General features: G+C 40.9%; 1 protein-coding gene across 2 annotated transcripts in view; it reads right to left on the minus strand.

The window, feature by feature from the left end:
* The window catches only part of fam171a1 (family with sequence similarity 171 member A1), a 149,338-nt gene that overhangs the window by 98,758 nt on the left and 32,353 nt on the right, over positions 1–18,227 (minus strand). The window lies entirely within an intron of this gene.

The raw sequence follows: 18,227 nt of genomic DNA on the forward strand, positions 1-18,227 counted from the left end.
AGAAAGAGACTCAGTGAGTATGAAAGCTGTAAAAAGACGGAGAAAAAGCTAGCCGGTGTGGTGAAGGAGCACATTGTTCCTGAAGTTCAGCATTCACCGGATTTGCCAAGAGAGATTCAGGTGAGAGGCCGAGAGCTCCTGTTATGGATAAGCTAAGTCCTCCCAAGCCTATGCAGTTTACTGGCGATCTAGCCAATAATTGGAAACACTTCAAACAGCAATTCAACATATATTTAGATGCTAGTGGAGTGGGAAGGAACAATGAAAAATTGAAAGCGTCTATTTTTCTGCACGTGATTGGCAAAGATGCTTTGGACATCTATAACAGCTTTCAAATTGAAGGGACAGCTTTTGAGTTGGCCACCTTGATGGAAAAATTGAGGAGTATTTTATCCAAGTGAAAACGTCACATTTGAGAGACATAAATTCTTTTCCTGTGACCAGAAACAAGGTGTTAGCTTCGACCAATACTGAGCTGAGCTTCACACACTTTGGAGATTTGAGAAACTCTCTAGTTAAAGACAGAATAGTTTGTGGAATTCCAGATAATGGACTCAGAGAAAGACTGTTGCGTGAAAAAGATCTGACCCTGGAAAAGGCAGTGAATACGTGTAGGTCAGCAGAAACCACACGAGCACAAGCTAAGGAGCTGTACAGAGCAGACACAACAGTACATGCTGTGAAAACAGAGAAGCAGCTCCCCAGGCATTTCTGAAAGCAACAGCAAATCAAAGAGGAAGGCTCAAACAGCAAATGCAGCAGATGTGGAGGTAAACACATTCCAAAGATGTGCCCTGCTTATGACAAGTCCTGCAATAGCTGTGGGAAGAAGAATCTCTTTGCAAGGTGCTTCAAAGCTGGGGCTAACAAGAGAAAGGTGCACACAGTTGATGAGAAAATAGAGGAATTCTTGTGGATTCTGTACAGACTGTGGCTGCTAGTAAAACAGAATGGATTGTTCCAGTAACTGTGAATGAGACAGTAATTCCATTCAAGCTTGACACCAGAGCTCAGGTGAATCTGTTCCGTGGATGATTATAAAACTCTCACAGTAAAGAGTAAGATTTACCCTGTGAAGTTAAAAGTGACAGGCTACACTGGAGAGAACGTTCCAGTGAAAGGGGGCTGTATGGTGACCTTTAAGCACAAAGGGCAGCACTTAAAATCACAGCTACTGATTGTAGAAAAGAGTACAGCCAATTAGGTCTGAGTGCATTTGAAAAACTCAACCTAGTGAAGAGTTTTCAAAGTAGCTTCACATACCAAAGATGACCATACAACACTCGTGGAGAGTATGCAGATGTCTTGAGGGGCTCGGATGCTTACCTGCTGTACACAAAATTCACATAGATGAGGCAATGGCTCCTGTTGTCCATGCATGCAGGGAAGTTCCGTTTCAACTTAGAGGTAAACTTGAACAAGAACTAGCACGCATGGAACAAATGAATATCATACAGAAAATTGAAGAACCAACAGATTGGTGAGTTCACTGGTCATCGTGCAAAAGAAAAAATGGAGCATTACGGATATGCCTAGACCCAAGAGATCTCAATAAAGCCATAAGAGAGAGCATTTTAATTGCCAACATGGGAGGAGATCATGTCCCGGTTTTCAGGTGCCAAATGGTTTAGCAAGCTCGACGCATCGTCTGGATTTTGGCAGATGAAGCTTGATGAGGCAAGTTCGAGACTGTGCACTTTTAACACACCACATGGAAGATATTGCTATCTTCGGCTGCCATATGGGATCCTGTCCGCACCAGAAATCTACCATAAAACCATCCACATGATTTGAGGGCACACCTGGTGTCAAGACCATGATGGATGACATCACCATCTGGGGGTCCACCAAGGAGGAACACGATACTCAACTGAGACAAGTGCTTGACGTGACAAGGAATGTCAATTTGAAATTAAATAAAAGAGAAATGTGAGTTTGGTGTGAAGACACTGACCTTCATAGGAGATGTCATATCTGAAGACGGAGTGAAGCCTGGCCCAAGAAAGACATCAGCCATTAAAAACGTGGAGAAGCCCCAAAACAAAGAGGAGGGATGGTGATTTACCTGGCTAAGTTCATCCCGCGACTGTCAACAGTGTCAGCACCACTTAGGTCACTCCTTGAGCAACAAAATTAATGGATTTGGTCTCGTGAGCAAGAAGAGTATTTGCAGACATTGAAAAGGGTCCAAAATGAAGAGCCCGTGCTGAAGTTTTAATGATCCGGAAAGGTATATCAGGAAATCAGCTGATGCGTCCCAGCACGGCCTTGGATCAGTACTACTGCAGCAGCATGATGGCAAATGGCAACCTGTGGCCTATGCATCAAGGGCTTTAACAAGTGCAGAAGCCAACTATGCACAAATAGAGAAAAAGAGCTTCTCGCCAGTACATATGCATATGAAAGGTTCCATCTGTACATCTATGGGCAAGCTATTGAAGAGGAGACAGACTATAAACCATTGGTCTCAATTATGTCCAAACCACAGAATGACTGTCCCATGAGGATACAGCACATGTAGATAAGGCTGCAGAAATATGACGTGAAGATGATCTACACACCGGGAAAATATATGTTTGCTGCTGATGCTCTGTCTTGAGCAGTCGACAAGACAGAAAAAAGTGACCAACAGGTTAATGCAGATATACAGGCCTATGTTGACATGATTCTCACCTCTCTTCCGGTATCTCCGGATAGAACAGAGCAGATTAGGAAAGCAGCAGAGACAGACGAAACAATGAAAGTACTCAATGATGCAATACAGAAAGGATGGCCAGCAGCAAAGGATGACTGTCCAATGTGTATTCGGGATTATTGGGCATGCAGAGCTGAACTGTCAGTAGTGAAAGATATGGTTTTCAAAGGGAGCAGGTTTGTGATTCCAGTGTCACTACACAAGGAGATGCTCCAGAAGATACACGAAGGGCATCTTGGGGAGGAAAAATGTAAACGTAGAGCACGTGAAGTGATGTACTGGCCAAGAATGAACCAAGACATCAGCCGGACCACCGCTTCATGTGAAATATGCCTTACCCACAGACCAAAGCAGCAAGCAGAACCACTTACACCACACCCTGTACCAGGCAGGCCATATTTCAAAGTTGGAGTGGATTTACTTGACTGTAATGGGAAGAGCCATATTGTTGTAACAGACTACTTTTCCAATTACGCAGAGGTTGCGACACTGCAATCAACGTCCAGCAAAGCAGTTATGTTCCTGAAAGCTGTGCTTGTGAGGCATGGGGTTCCATGTGAAGTAGTATCAGACAATGGTCCACAATTTCCGAGCAGTGAATTTGAATCCTTCGCCAATGTTTGGGGGGTTCCGACAATATAACCTCAAGCCCACATCACCCAAAATCTAATGGCCTAGCAGAGAGTTCAGTTAAGGTGGTGGAGGGTCTCATGAAGAAAGCACAAGATGGACGAGAGGATTTCCACAGAAGACTAATGATTTACAGAAGTGCGCCACTGCAGAACGGCCTTTCACCAGCCCAAATGCTGATGGGTTGACGCATACGCACTAACCTTCCAATACATTGAAAACATGTTGACACCTGAAGGAGCACACAAGGTCAAACAGGCTAAAGAGGAAGGGAAAGAAAAACAGAAACTGAATCACGACAAGACAGCGAAAAGCCTACCAGTCTTGAAGCCTGGGGATCAAGTGCGAATCCAAGATCATGATTCTGGCACAAGGTCCATGCAAGGAGTTGTGTAAGAGGAAGTAAATCCACATTCATACCAGATCCAGATGGAGGAGTGAGGGACACCTCTGAGGAGGAACCGCGTGGATTTACGACCACAAGCTCCAACCCATGGCTGTGACCCATCTCCTGTCAGTACACCAAAGGGGCCAGCAATATGGAGAAAACGAACATGTGGACCAGAGTTCCCAGGAAAACAGCAATGCAGCAAATGAAAGCAACACACCTGCAGAGACAAGTACCAGACCAAAAAAGACCATTAAACCACCTCAGAGACTGATTGAAAGCTGCTGAGTGGACAAGGGTTCTTGGCAGGTTTATAAGGACAAAGTATTGTGTTTGTTTTTTTCCTTTAAAGGAACAAGATGTGTTATTATGTAGTTATAGTAAAGAACTACAGTTCCCAGCAGGTAATGCAAGGGGTCACATGGGGGAACAGGAGGTGGCTGGAAAGAACGGGAAAAGCCAGCCAGCCTGTCTGATGCAGCCTGTTGTTGTTTTGTTGTTTTAATAAATGTTCAGATGTTAAACCCATGCCAAGTTTGTCTCGTGATGAAGAACAAACAGCAACTGGATGAAGGAGGGCACCGCAGATTGGTGGAGAGGAGAGAAAGTGCAGACTTCATGCAACTCACTAAGTCCTGAATTTCCTTTGCTTTTAAGGAGATTGATTGTCAATGTGGTACAGAATGATCCAATTCCAGAGGCCTCAATTATAATTTTCCAAGGTTTTTAAGGCAGGCTGAAAAAATAAAATTTGTCATGTTGGGTGGGAGAGGAGACAAAGCATAAGAACTACATGGTCTAGAAGTAAGTAATGCAAATAAAACAAGAGGGTGAGTTGAAGAGGAACAGTGAGGAACTGTTCAGAACAATGCAGCAAGTGGATTGAAGCAGATGTCAAATGGAGAGACAACTAATGGCTTTAAATAAAATTTTGCTTTGTTCCTATGGAATGGTCTTTCTTGCCTCCAAATTAGTCGAGTTACAAAATTTATACCTCTTATGTACTTTTTAAATTTTATAGGATATGGGCATCATTGGCAAGGCTAACATTTCTGTCCATCCCTGAGTGGCTTGCTAAACCATTTAAGAGTCAACCACATTACTGTGGATAAGCAGTCATCAATGGAATACCAGGCAAGAACAGCAAATTTCCTTCCCCAGATGGCATTAGTGAATTTGGAAAATATACATGGCTTGGTCAGTTATATTCCATTTTACCACAATCCAGTAGTACTAATTACTGTAGTTGCTTTTCAAAATTATTACTCGACTTTAAATTCCACAGCCGCTGTGGTGGGATTTTGAATTCCTGGTCTCTGGACTCATAGAACATAGAACACTACAACACAGTACAGGCCCTTCGGCCCACAATGTGGTGCCGACATTTTATCCTGCTCCAAGATCTATCTAACCCTTCCCTTCCACATAGCCCCCTATGCTTCTATCATTCATGAATCTATTTAAGAGTTCCTTAAATGTCCCTAATGTATCTGCCCCCACAACCTCTGCCAGCAGTGCGTTCCACGCACCCACCACTCTGTGTAAAAAAGCTTACCCCTGACATCCCCCTTATACCTTCCTCCAATCACCTTAAAATTATGCCCCCTTGTGTCAGCCATTTCTGCCCTGGGAAAAAGTCTCTGACTGTCCACTCGATCTATGCCTCTTATCATCTTGTACACCTCTATCAAGTCACCTCTCATCCTCCTTTTCTCCAAAGAGAAAAGCCCTAGCTCGCTCAACCTATCCTCATAAGACATGTTCTCCAATCCAGGCAACATCCTGGTAAATCTCCTCTGCACTCTCTCTGTAGCTTCCACATCCTTTCTATAATGAGGCGACCAGAACTGAACACAATACTCCAAGTGTGGTCTGACCAGAGTTCCCTTGAGCTGCAACATCACCTCACAGCTTTTGAACTCAATACGCCAACTAATGAAGGCCAACTCTCCATGCACCTTCTTAACAACCTGATCGACCTGTAAGACAACCTTGAGGGATCTATGGACATGGACCCCAAGATCCCTCTGTTCCTCCACACTGCTAAGAGTGTATTAATATATTAAGAGTAATTTAGACTATTGGTCTAAATTAACCAGAGTGCCAACGTCATACCCAATAGATAATAGAAGAGGTGACATTATTGGTTTCCTTCTCTACCAGGGAAAAAGAGATATCATTTGGTACCAAGATGTACAGAAAAAATGAATGCAACCACTATATAAGAATGCTACCTTAGCACTAAAAGTTGAAATTAGAGATTTTAGGGAATAAAAATTTCATTCACAATACCTATAAAGATTGAAGGCAATCAATATTTTCTCTGAGAATCATAAAACTTAAGAGTCAATCAGCATGGAAACAGGCCCCTTGACCCAACTTCTCCATGCCAACCAAGATTCCCATCTAAACTAGTCCCATATCCCTCTAAACTCTTCCTATCCATGTACCTGTCGAAGTGCCTTTTAAATGTTGTTCATGTACTTGACTCAACTACTTCGTCTGGTAGCTTATTCCATATATGGACCACCCTCTGGGTGGAAAAAGCTGCCCCTCAGGTCCCTATTAAATCTCTCCCCTCTCATCCTAAATCTATGCCCTCAAGTTCTTGATTCCCCAACCCTGGGGAAAAAAGACTGTGTGCATTGACCCTATCCATACCCCTCATGATTTTATACTCCTCTATAAGATCACCCCTCATTCTCCTACACTCCAATGAATCAAGTCTCAACCTCTTTCCATACCTTAGTCCCTCGAGTCCCAGCAACATCCTTGTACATCTTCTTTGCAATCTTTTCAGCTTAATGGCATCTTTCCTTTAGCAGGGTGGCCGAAATGGAACACAACATTCCAAATGTGGTCTCACCAACGTCTTGTACAACTACAACATAACATCCCAACTTCCATACTCAATGCCCTGACTGATGAAGGCCACCATGCCAAAAGCCTTCTTCATCATCATCTGCAATGCCACTTTCAGGGAACTATTATGACATAGGATACAGCTATTGACCCATCATGTCTTTGCCAGTCACAATAAACAGATCTCCTGCCTAATCTGTCATCATCAGATCTGTCTCCCTGAAGGTCACAACTCTTCAATTATAATCTGAATATATTTTAAATGTGAAGAGGGCTTCTACCTCTCCCATCCTTTCAGGAAGCGAGTTAAAGGCTCCTTCCACATCTGGCTGAAGCTTTTATTCTCCTGGTACTTCTATCAACTACTTTTTGTTAATATGCCTGGTCTCTGACATCTAAAATGGGACCCCTCAATTTTATACACGGCATTTAAATATCCCATTGGCCTCGTCTGTTCCAATTAAGTCAATGCTAGCTTTTCCTCAATTCCAGGTAACATTTTCTGGTCCTGGTAATATCTTCATAAGTATTTTCTGCGCCCCTGCAGTGCAATCAGATCCTTCTGTATGTGGTTACCAGAACTGTAGAAAACATTCCAGCTATTGTCTACCTCGCACTGCATACAGTTCTGCTCTTATATTCAATGCCATGGTCAATAAAGGAAAGCATCCTGTTTGCTCTTTTAAATACATTATTGATCAGTTTTTGTTAGTTTTTAGGACTGGTGGACACACACTCTCAGATGGCTGTGCTCCTCCACACTGTTTGATATTCTGCCATTTATTCTGTACTCCCTTGACCAAGAGTCAGAGTAATACGGCATGAAAACAGGCACTTTGGCCCAACTCGACAATGCGGACCATGGCTCCCACCAATCTAGTCCCACTTGCCCATGTCTGGCACACATTCCTCTAAACCCCTCCTATCCATGTACTTATCCAAATATTTTTTGAATGTTGTTATTGTACATGCCTTATCCACCTCCTCTGGCAGTTCATTCCATTTACGCATCACCCTCAGGGTGAAGAAGTTGCCTCTCAGGTCCCTTACAAATCTTTCACCTCTCATGCCCTCTGATTTTTAGTTCTCCTTCCCTAGGAAAAAGACTGAGTGCATTCACCCTCTCTATGCCCCACATGATTTTATACACCTTTATAATATCACCCCTTCAATCTCATACACTCCGAGGAGCAAAGTCCTAATTAGCCAACCTCTCCCTATAAACTCAGACCCTCAAGTCCTGGCAGCATCCTCATAAATCTTCTCTGCACTCTTTCCGGTTTAATGATATCTTTCCTATAACAGGGCGACCAAAACCTTACACATACTTAAAGTGTGGTCTCACCAACATCTTGTACAACTGCAACATAACATCCCAACTCCTATACTCAATGCCCTGACTGATGAAGGCCAGTGTACCAAACACCTTCTTCACCACCCTGTCTGTCTATCTGTGACACCACTTTCTGCAAACTACGTACTTGTACTTTGGGTCCCTCTGTTCCACAACACCCCGCAGGCCTGACCATTTACTGTACAAATCCCACCCTGGTTTGACTTCAATAATCAATGTCTTGTTGCTCCTCTGCACATATATCACCTCACACTTGATCAAACTGAATTTGTTACCTTTCTGCACAACTGCTCAGGCCTCTATTTACTGCTCTCTGAAACATTCCTCCACAGCATCAGTTACACACTGAACTATTGTGTGATCTGCATTTTTAAAAAATATCAAGCCTCCCACATTAAAGTCTTCATCATTACTATATATTACAATAAAAATGACAACCATTCTGTTCAGCCCCACTGGGAATGTAGTCACAAAACACCTGTCAAACATTACTCTTTGTTTTGTGCTACTAAGCCAATTTTGTCACTTTCCTTGGGTCCCATTGGCTTTTACTTTTTGACTACCAGCCAGATGGAACCTTGTCAGAAGCTATGCAACCTACTTCAAATGTGTGACCCTCATCACCCTTCCTTGTTTCCTTCCCCTAACAAATCCACGCTACCTGCCCCCGATTGGTGCTTTTCTGAATTGAAAGGTTTTATTTTGTCCATTTGTATTGACTCCAATAATTTGCCCACCATTAAAGTTAAACTAACTGGTTTGTAATGAGTTAATCCCTTTGTCCCTTTTTAAGAAAGGAATAATGTTAGCAGTCCTCCAATTCTCTAGCACCACTCCTAAGAACAGAGCCTTCACAATTTTCTTTGTTTCTCTTAGTACCAGAATTTCTGGTCTGGACTCTTTTGACAAGTAAAATTTTAAATCAGAACCAAGAAAATAGAACAGTTGGAAAAATGTTATTGAGCTTAAATAAACACAAGGCTGGAAACACTCAGTAGGCCAGACAGCATCTGTGGAAAGAGAAACGGAGCTAACATTTCAAATTGAAGACCCTTCTCGTCTATTCCAATTCCCTTACTCTTTGTAAGATATAGTATCAATGTTTTGTATATTTTTTTAACCAGCCTTGGTTAGTTTGTGCTGGCTTCTAGCACCACAGGAATATTTTTCTTGTTTTTTTTTTATTATTGCCCAGTGCCAAGTTCCCCCAAACTGAAGAGGCAGTTAAGAATCAAGTATATTAGTGGATATACAGTCACATATACCCTGACCAAGTGGGCTGATCCCTGAAGGACATTCTCAGTAATTAGGTCTTTCATCTAATTTTTGTTTCATTTAAATGGTATGAAAGAGCTCACATTTTCCAGTTCTGAATTGATCCATAGTCAAAATGTTAGCCGTTCCCTCGTTGTTGTTATTCACTAAGTTGGTGCATATTTCCAACATCTTTTATTCAATTTTGCTTTAGATGTTGCCATTTGGTTAATCTCTTGTTGCAACAGTAAATTTAAAGTAAATGAATTAATAACAATGCCTGCTTACTTATCCAGCTTCCTCACTGCAGCAATACTATCTAGAGTTTGCTCCAAATGATCGTTATTCAAAAACAAAATAAAGCAAACACACATTAAAATACAATTCCACTTTGTTTTCACAAAGGCACATGGCAAGACACCATCCATGTAGTGTAATAAGATACATTTTCCATACTTAAACACACTCGCTTGAACTACTCTGCCATGCTGACATGACATATGGAGAATGAGCTTTATTATGACGCAGACAGGCATGAAATTTCACCCCAACTCTGACCTAAATAACAGAAAATTACAACCTCTCACTTCTGGATGATATTTAAACAGAACAAAGAAAGACAGTGCTGTATTTATGAGCTTTCAGAATAAAAAAAAGCCTGATTTTTTAATTGCATCTTAAAATATAAATTTATGCACACTTCTCACTTTATGCATTGATGCTTTCTTGACAACTTATATAATCAGATTTGATTATTTGTAACACCAAATGAATATAATTGGTCATATAAGGTTTCCCATAACAGATATTACCTTCCTAAAATCTCAAAATTAATGACTAGCTATGAAGTGCAACAAACTGTAGAGGTGAACATTGTGACTCCCCCCCCCCCCCCCCCCACAACAATGCTCTAGGAAATAGATAAAGCAAATAAGAAATTAATGCATTTTTGATAAAATTCAAAACAAGAGCATTGTTAACACAATAACTTCCTAGTCTTTAAGTAATGTCACAGAATACAAACATGCAAAATAGGAGTAGGCCATTCAACCCCTTGCGCCAGCTCTGCCATTTAATAAAACCCTGACCAATTGCAACATCAGCCCCACGTTTATGTTCACCTGCAGTATTTACACATCTTCTTACTTATCAAGAATTTATTTATGCCTTAAAATATTTCACAGACCCTTCTCCTTTAAAAAGGGAATTCCAAAGAGTCATGATCCCCCGAGAGAAAAAAAATCATCATCTCTGACTTAAGTGCGCAATCCCTTATTTTTGGTTTTAAAAAGTGACCTCTAGTTTCTGAGATTCTCCGACCAGAGGAAATACCCTCTCCGTATCAACCTTGTCAGGGCTCCCAGGTCCTTTATGTTTCAAACAAGTCTAAATTTCCAGTGGATACAAGCCTAGCACGTCCAACATGTCCTCATTAGACAATCCACCCAATCCAGGTATCAGTCTAGAGACACAAGAGACTGCAGATGCTGGAATCTGGAGCAACACACAAAACGTTGGAGGAACTAAGCAAGTCAGGCAGCATCTATGGAGACAAATGGGCAGTCAATGTTTTGAGAAAGACCCTTCATCTGAATAGCCCTAATCCAGATGAAGGGTCTCGACTTGAAACATTGATTGTCTTGGAGAAGCAGCCAGCATAATCGAAGACTCCACCTACCTGGGTCATTCTCTCTTCTCTCCTCTTCCATCAGGTAGAAGATACAAGAGCCTGAAGGTACGTACCTCCAGACTTAAGGACAGCTTCTACCCCACTGTGATAAGACTATTGAAACATTCCCTTATACGATGAGATGGACTATGACCTCACGATCTGCCTTGTTGTGACCTTGCACCTTATTGCATTGCACTCTCTGTAGCTGTGACACTTTACTCTGTACTATTATTGTTTTTACCTGTACTACATCAATGCACTCTGTACTAACCCAGTGTAACTGCACTGTGTAATGAATTGACCTGTATGATTGGTATGCAAGACAAGTTTTTCACCGTACCTTGGTACAAGTGACAATAATAAACCAATACTGTCCAGTTCCCTCCATAGATGCTGCCTGAACTGCACGTATCAGTCTAGTTAAACTTTTTCTGAATTGTTTCCAATGTATTAACATTCATTCTTTTATTAAGGAAACCAACAGTGTACACAGTACTCCAGATGTGGGCTCACTAACGCCCTACATAACTGAGGCATTACCTCACTACTTTTGTATTCAAATTCTCTTGCAATCCTGTTAATTTTCCTAATTACTTGCTGTCCTTGCATATTAGCCTTTTGTGAATTATGTATTAGGGCACAGAGATCCCTCTGCATCTCTCACCATTTACATATTACAATTCTTTAAGATTTGCCAACATGTCACGTGGTCCTAGTTTTGCTTCATACAATGGAGTCAAATATTATAGTCTTTTTTTCTAATTGAACGGAAGTAAATGCACAAAATACTATAGTAAATTTGAGCTTCTGGTATCTGCTGAAGTTACGAGTAATACTGGGAAACAATCAGAAATCAACCTGGGAGAATTTGTCCAGTTTTAAACGCAATTTTCTCAGTTTTACTTTCAAACAGCAAGGTTTACATCCTAGCCTCTCAAATATATTTTGTTAGGTCACCTTAAGACCTCTGAGAAAATGGACTGAGTCATTAACAGAAAAGGCTATTTTTAAAGTTAACCTTATCTTGGATAGGTAGATAAACACAAAAACATTTAAGAAGTCTTCAAATGGGAAATAACAAACTGATAATCCTGACAATAAAGTAATCCAAAAAGCCCCACATTTTGTGTAATTGTTTATAAAAAATAATAATTATTAAAAAAAATCAGTCCACCTAATCTCACCTTGATTGCATGAAAACCAAAGGCAATACAGAATGCAAATAATAAGCTGCAGGAGGAACTCAGCAGGTCAGGCAGCATCTGCAGAGGCAAATGAATAGTCCTAATGTATTTTTTTAAATTATTCAGGATCTGGGCAATATTGGCAAGAGCAAAGTTTATTGCCAGTCACTTATTTCTATTAATATGTTGGCAAGCTGTTACAGTCCTGCTGGTAAGGTACTTCCTTTGTTGGGTAGGAAGCTCCAGGATTGGAGACCAACAATGCTGAAGGATCTGCAATACATTTCAGAGTTGGGATTTTGCACAACTTAGAGGGGGATGGCAGAGGATGGTGATCATGTGCGTCTTGTCCTTCCCAGCAGTAGAAGACCCAGGTTTAGGTGGCATTGGCACAGTAGTCTAGGAGAGTAAATGCAGTGGATCTTGTCAATGTCGTACAGTGCAGCCACTCTGTATTGGTGATGGAGGGAATGAATGATTAAGATTTTGGACAGGGTACCAATAAAGCAGTCTGATTTGTCCTAGATGGTATTGAGCTTCAAGTGTTGTTGGAGCTGCACTCATCCAGCCAAGTGGAGAGTATTCCATCAAACTCCTAACCTGTGCTTTGCAAATGATGGAAAGGTTTTGAGGGGTCAAGAGATGAATCGCTTCCTGCAGGATACCCAGTCTCTCCTCTTGTAACCAATAACCAAAATATTTGTGTGGCTGCTCCAGTTGAGGTCTATGGTGACTCCCAGAATGTTGACAGTGGACATCTCTGTGGAGGAAATACTTTTGAATGGTAAGGATAGTTGGAGATGGTCACTGCCTGGCAACTTAATGATATGGATGCTATTTGCCACTTCTCAACCCATGCCTGAACATTGTCTAGAGACATTCTGCATACACACAGTCTATGTCATTTGGTGAGGAGTTGTGAATGGAATTAAATCATCAACAAACATCGGCACTTTTGATCTTTCAGTGGAAGATAGGTCATTGATGAAGCACTGAATTTTAGTTAAACCCATTTGTGCATTTTATAACAGACTCCCAAAGAGAGATGCATGTAAGCTGTATGCCTTTAAATAGCACTTGAACAGGTATGCTTCCTTCTATTGGGACTGGCTTCTCTTTTGAGGTCCATGTTGTTTCTTAATTGCAAATCCGCAGTTCAATGTTGCATGATGATTGATGTCATGGCTGTGTCCCCTGCATCCTCAAGCGCAGGTGCAGTAAAGACACAGAAGCATGCATTTCAAGAGTATCAATGTGTACTATGTCTACAATAAGGTCCCAAATGCATTCTACAATCAATTTTGCAGCTTAATTCAATCTTAGAGTGCATTATTAAATTTCTAGGCTTAAATATTTCAAGTGAGCTATATAAAAAAAACCCATCCAACTGACATATCTTCAATACCAGATGTGCAGCACAATTAAGAGAAATCAAATCAAAGAGAAAAATATTCTGTTCTATTCTGCATATCTCTAATATTTCTTTTAATTATAAAGGTTTTAAAATTATTCCCCTACTGCTATCAATCTACATATAGCTACTCCCCTGGACTCAAAATTCTTATGATTGTGCATCTGCAAGTGCAAGAACACACCATTAATAAATGATTATTTTTCCTTCTAAATATGCAACCACCTCTTGGCTGCACCCCAGCCCCAGACACTCAGATTCTTCTGGCACTCAGCAGTGCACAAAAATAAAAATATAGCATGCCTACTCCAGCATATTATCCACTCACAGTTCAGGAGTGGCAATGACAACAATTGAGATTACCATCAGTAGGAATGCAGCACCCTTTTCCCCAACCAATGCCTTGAATTCTATCCTTCTCAATTATTAACAGTACTGGCACAGTCATACCAAACAAAAACTGAGTGCTTCAACTTGCAATTACTTGACAAAGAATATTCCTATAGATAGATAGTTTCTGGGTAGACCCCCAAGCAAGTCAGTTCAGTATCTCTGGTGCCAATGTCCTTTCACAGGCTCTTGAGCTTAACATTACTCTTTCCTGGTGAGTTATTGTTCCTAATGAAATGCTTAAAAAAGGGGTTAAATGGCAGTTAAAAGCCTTTGAATCTCATGCTTTACTTCACCATGACATTTGATTGATCAATAATTATTCCTTTACTGCACCAACATACTTTTCTCCTGCGAGTGACATTATCTTCATTAACAATTTGCATTTATTGGTTCTAATAAAAAAGGAACCCAGAGGAGGATTAGAGTTCAACTAACTCTGTTGGCCACACAATAAACTTTCCCTTTACAAACCAGTCCATTATCAGTGTTTTTGAACTAAATTAAACACTTCCTAATTAAAAGTCCTTGACTAATTTAAAAGCCTTTGATCAATTAATGCATTAGAAATCAATAATATTGCATGATCCACTAGAAATTTTGAAGTAGAAGCTAAAAGGCTCGAACATAATTATAATTACCATCATTTTCTTTTCATACAGACATATAGGCTATAACACAATTTTACGTCAGTCTTCATAGTATCTAACTATTAAATTAAATATTAAAGCTAACAATTAAATTATAAAACAATTCCTTGAAATAAGAAACAAAACAAATCAGACACCAAATCTGAGTAAATATTCAATGTCCTCAACTGATACATCTCATTTAATGAAATAAACCCTATCGCTACACAAGATTTCAGCTCAAATAAGGCTGATGGCCAAACAATTTTAAAACAGTCAAAAATCTACTCAAATGGACATTCCAACAAGCAGTTTCAAAGCACCATCAACATTAGCAGCTTTAATCAGTTCACTTCCCCATCCTGATTCCAAGCACAAAAATCATGCTATAAACAGAGTTTATATTAATTCTTAAAGACAAGGCAGTAATCCAGTTTAACATCTTGACTTTTAGTTTCCACTGCCTCCTCTATAGAAGTTGAAAAAAAATTGCATTCTTAGTGTCCAACACAGCACCTGTAAAAGATGAGATGGAAGAGAAATCATACGTCCTCTGATCAATATTAAAATTACTCCATAATCATCTTCAAACTTAAGGATGCAGTGGCATCAAACTGCTAATTCAGCCTTTTGATATATTTTATTTCAAATCAATGAATTCAAACCAAGTATTAAACTATGCATGAAACCCCAAAATGCAACTTTGTTAAAAAGTTGCAAACTATCACTGAGAATCATTTGAAAACATAGTTCCTGAAACTCCTGAAAGAATCACAAAATGGAAAATATAGAGTGGGTATTAAAAGAGGGTATAGTACTATAGTTTCCATTCCCCCCCCCCCCATTGCCAGTCTCCATTAACTATCAAAAAAATTATACACAAAATTAACACCCAATTGTCCATGACATTTTCTTCTTCCCAATTACTTGAATCTTACCCTTACTTGGGGGGTGGAGGGGGAAGCAAACTTTGCAAGTACTTTGTACCCAGCGTGCAAAGTACCCCCCATTCTCTGAAATTTTTAACAAGCCTAATTATAAATGTACAGCCAACAAAAAGCATTCACATTTTTCAGAAAAATGGTATGACCACATAAAAGGGCAAGAAAACCTCTCACCTTTTTTTTGCTGGCTTCTCAGATGGTTGTTATCTGCATTTACACCTCAACAGCAAGGATTTCAGCAAGTCATTCACTGGAATATAATAGTGCGTGCAAGCCTAGTGTTCTGACTCAAAACGTTGACAATTCCTTTCCTCCCACAGATGCTGCTTGACCCGCTGAGTTCCTCCAGCAAATTGTTTGTTGCTACTCTGATCTTTATTCTATTGAAAATTGGGCTACATACATACAATTAGAAAGACAAATGGATTGCTGCCCTATATTGCAAAGGTGATGGAATATACAGGGAATGAAATCTTATTAAAGCAGCACAGAACATTGGGAAGACCATATCAGATGTACTGTGGGCAGTCTGACTTCCTGATTTGAGGCAGTATATATTGCATTGGAGAAAACTCAGAGAAGGTTCACCAGGTGACTCCTGGGATAAAAGGGTTACCTTTTGAGAAAGGGTGAATAGGTTGGGCCTAAACTCATTGGAGTTTAGAAGAATGGCAGGAGATCTTATTGAATCATAATTTTCTGAGAGGCCTTGACAAGGTGGATGCTGACAGGATATATATCCCCACTGTGGAGAAATCCAGACTAAGGTGCATAGTTTCAGAATAAGAAAGATGAGGAGTTTCTTCTATTGAAGGGTCAAGAATCTTTAGAATTCTCTGTCCCAGAAAGCTCTGGAGGCAGAATCAATGAAATTATTCAAGGCCAATCAAGGATTATATGGAACATGCAATGGAGCCAAGAAAACATCAGATCAACAATGATCAAGAGGCCATGTGGTCTAATGACCATCACTGAATCCCCTACCATCAAGATTTTCAGGTTCTGGACAGTCATCTTTCAGCAGAAACTTACTGGACCAGCCATGCAAGTCTGACTACAAAAATAGGTCAGAGAATGGGATCCTGCGGAGAATAAATTTCCTGACACCCCAAAGCCTTTTCACACCTTCAAGGCACAAGTTAGTAACGTAGTCAGATGTTCCAACAGCATCTCCCAAACCTGGCAAAGCAATACTATAAGCAACATCCACACATTCCCCTCCAATCATACATTACCTTAACTTTGAAATACACTGCTGTTACTTCAGCAACAGTAGATCAAAATTTTGGCACTCCCTGTGCACCAACATCACACAAGTACTTTCACTGTTAGAACTGTAGCAGCTTAGAGGTGGCCTAGCACCACCTTTTATAGGGCATTCAGGGATCAACAAAAGATGATGATCCACACCCAACTGTCAATGTCAGTCTTTTACTCTTCAAGAAAATCTGAAGCATGCAGAGCTAGTGGTGGAAAGCCAAGATTTGGTTTAGGGAGGCAGGGCAGAAGGAATGGGGAGCATCTACAATTATCAAAGGTTAAGAGCTAGAGAAAGAAGTTAATCAAAATGGCTGATGGAATGTTGGCTTTTACATAATGGGGAATGAAGCACAAGGTAATAGAAGTTATGCTACAGCAGCACCAAGCCCTCAGAGAATCATACAGCACAGAAACAGGCCCCTTCAGCCCACCTTGCCCATACCAACCACGATGCCTACCTATGCTAATATCTTTTGCCTGCATTTGGCCCATAACCCTCTACTCCTTTCCAATCCAAATGCCTTTTAAAACATTGTAATTGTATCTGCCTCCACATTACTTCGCATCAGATAACCACCACTCTCATTGTGGAAAAATATGCTCCTCAGATTTCCATTAAATTTCTTCCCTCTCACCTTAAACCTGTGCCCTCGAGTTTGAGACTACCCTGTCCTGGTTAGGAGTATCTATGCCCCTCGTAATTCTTACAAACCTCTACAAGGTCACCCTCAACCTTCTATGTTCCAGTGAGAATAAACCCAGGCTGTCCAATCTCTCCTTATAATTATAACCCTCCATTCCAGGCAAAATCTTGGTGAACCTCTTTCTACATTCTCTCTGTGACTACCACATGTCTTCCTGTGGCGATCAGTTCTGTACACAATACTCCAAATGTGGTCTAACCAATGTTTTGTATAGCTGCAACATGATGTCCCAACTCTTATACTCAATGCCTTGGCCTATGAAGGCAAGCACACCTATTTTTCACCAACCTATCCATTTGTGTCACCACTTTCAGGGAGCTTTGGACTTGCACCCCAAGATCTCTGCCACTTATTCCATATGTCTCATCAGAATTTGACTTCCCAAAGTTCATTACCTCACACCTATCTGGATTAAAATCAGAAAAACACCCATCCACCACTACCCTCTGCCTCCCACCACCCAGCCAATTTTGGATGCAGTTTGCCAACATGCCTCTGATCCCTCATTGCTCCCACTCTCCCACTCCCCCCTCCCTCACCTGCCTATCAACCCCCTCTCACTGGATCCACCTATCACCACCAACTCTTGATCCACCCCTTCCCCCCCCCCCCCCCCACCTTTTTATACTGGCTATCTCCTGTTTCCAGTCCTGATGATAGGCCTCAGCCTGAAACATTGACTGTCCATTTCCCTCCGTAGATGCTGCCTGACCCTCTGAGTTCCTCCAGCATTTTGTGTGTTGCTCCAGATTTCCAGCATCTGCAGTCTCTCTTGTGCCTCTGATCCCTGAACCTTCTTCACCAGTCTATCACACAGGACCCTAACAAAATCCTTACAAAAGTCCATGTG

This window comes from Pristis pectinata, chromosome 5 (assembly GCF_009764475.1).
Source record: "Pristis pectinata isolate sPriPec2 chromosome 5, sPriPec2.1.pri, whole genome shotgun sequence".
Classification (NCBI taxonomy): domain Eukaryota; kingdom Metazoa; phylum Chordata; class Chondrichthyes; order Rhinopristiformes; family Pristidae; genus Pristis; species Pristis pectinata.